Genomic DNA, 2,557 nt, shown 5'->3' with positions numbered 1-2,557 from the left:
TGCAGTGGGGCTATGTGGGTAGAAATGGTACTATACAGTTTGGGATTAATCAGACTTCTGTGGAAATTTTTTTTCCTGCAAGATAGATAATTGAAAATTATTTTTTGTTTGTTGTTGGGGTTTTTTTGTTGGTTGGTTGCTTTGGTTTTGTTGGGTTTTTGTTTGTTTTTGTTTGTCATAGTCCAAACATTGCAATTACTTTTAAAAATTAAAACAATTTTATATCACCATATGACATGCTTAAAGCAAAACTTTGCTGACACACAGGACCAGTTGCACTGACTTAAAACATTTATGTGTAAATCAGCAACTACTTATCTAGTCGTATCAACTATCAGTAATTAAACAAGCATAAATCATGCTATAATCTATAGAGCTAAGCAAAGTCTTTGTGTCCTAACATGCAGTTATTTTGTGTCATGATCCTTATTTAATACAGACACTATTTTCTAAGACTTGCCCTCTCAAACTGCAATATAAACTTAAAACATGACGTTTCCACATAAAAAGAATGTATAAACTTCACTTCCCAATTTATATTTCTGAGAGAATTGCCCATTTCAGCAGCCATCTTGCTGCAGATCTCCTAGCTCTGCCTTGCAGTCTCTGATTTGGGGCCCTCTCACACATCTTTTAAAATATTCAACTCTTCTGTGTCTACCAACAGTCCTTCATCTATTACAGCCTTAGTATCTTTAAATAAACCTTGCAGTTCACTTCAGTGTGGCCTCCCCACCTGAATCCTCGAAAACTGTCTTTAAATAATCTTTCTGGTTTTTAACACATACTTTCAGATTACTTCTAAGGTCCTGTACCACCCTCCTGCAGATGCCCAGACTAGAAGGGAAACTGAAAAAACAGAAGCTGCAAGATATCCCCACAGTCACCTGAAATCTCAATACTGAAATTCCTAAAGAATCACTGATGTGGGGTAAGGTAACACGGAAGAGAGGAGCTAATGCACCGGGGAAGAGCCTCCACAGTTGTGGATGTGGCCATAAGGGCCATTGGCCTGGGATTCACAGGCCCTTCAGCCTCTTTCCTGGGTCACATACCTTCCACAGCCTCCACAACTCTCAGAACCTACCCTACCCTACGGTGCTTTCCCACTGATACCCAGACCTGTTACTAGCAAAAGTAGTGACTTGCTATGATCACAAAATAATTGTCACCTATATTATTTCTGTCAACAAGCCATCATCCTCTTTTCCTTTCTTAACTCCAGGCTTAGGTTCACAGACCTGCACTCTTGTCCCTTCGTGCCCTCTGTCTGGCAATTGTTAAGGATTTTAGGTAGCTGTGCTTGTGATTCTCAGATTTCTCCCTCTGTCATCAACCTTTCTACCTCTATTCAATCCCAGTGCTCAAGTGGCTGTCTGAGACCTCTTCCCAAAGATTGTCAGTTTATTCTTAGCTGAAGTGCAGGGTTGCCTTGGTTTAGCCTCACTTTGCCCTCTCTCTTTCAGTTCTGAAAGCAGTAACATACTCCCCATTTCCACTATTATCCCTCCCTTTCCCCATAACTCAAATGCAAATGACACCCAGCTCCTTCTATGCTACCAGCTTCAAGGCCAACCTGTGAACATTTTCACAGAAAAACCTGCCATGTGGGCCTTTTTGGTACGTCCTGCCCACGTGTTGCAAAGTTCTCTTCCCTGCATCCCAAACAATGCTCCTTTGCAACCCAAGGAAGCTGTAGATGGCCAAAACCTTCCCCACCAAACCTGACCATACCACTCACTCCCTGGCAACCTTCCACTTGTTCTACAGCTGCTCTTCCAGCACATCCAAATATCTCACCTCCTTCAAGGCTCAACCTGAGTGCACTCCCCCAGCCTACCCTCTTCTGATAAGCACCATGTTGTCCATACTTCTGCCCTCCAGAACCATTCCTCCACCATGTACCTTTAAATCACGTTTCTCCATCACATCCACTCACCGTGACCTGACCTCCCACGATTCATCCACAACAGCCCAGCTTTCCAGGCTCTGTTATAAGCCCACTCCTCCTGAGATGCTGGCAGCAAATAAACCAAAACACGGAACATGTCTACATACCTCTGTTACTTCCCTTCCACACAACCATCTCCCTGCTGTTCTCCAAGCTCATCACAGGGCAGGAATCGGTCTTTCTGTAGCTGCAAAATTTCCCTTGGCATTCTTTGCAAATTAATAAGAATAAAAAAGGATAAAAACATGAACCCAAAATGCAGCTGCCTACCAACCCACGTGTCAGGAAGAAACCAAGGGAACAGCAGAAAAAACCCAGAAGATAAGATGGAGAAAAAGAGCAGGTGTGTGGGCCCAGGTAAAGGTGCGGTGCGATAGGAGGCAAAAACTCCAGGCATCCCTGCTCACCGTGAGAGAAATCTGTGCTCAGGGAGATCTTGCATTTTGATTCTGTGACCTCCACTGAGCTCAGCCCACGGAGGACAAGAACAGCCACGAGTGGCTGAGTGAGGGTCCCCCGGAGCCGAGCGCCGGGCAGCACCGAAAAACCCGAAGGGGCGGGAGCCCGTGAGAACGAGAGGCCGGTTACTCGGGGCGTGAGCAGAGG

Source organism: Chaetura pelagica, unplaced genomic scaffold, assembly GCF_000747805.2.
Source record: "Chaetura pelagica isolate M959 unplaced genomic scaffold, ChaPel_1.0 scaffold94, whole genome shotgun sequence".
In the NCBI taxonomy this organism is placed as follows: Eukaryota; Metazoa; Chordata; class Aves; order Apodiformes; family Apodidae; genus Chaetura; species Chaetura pelagica.
Note: the sequence above shows the minus strand (reverse complement) of the source record.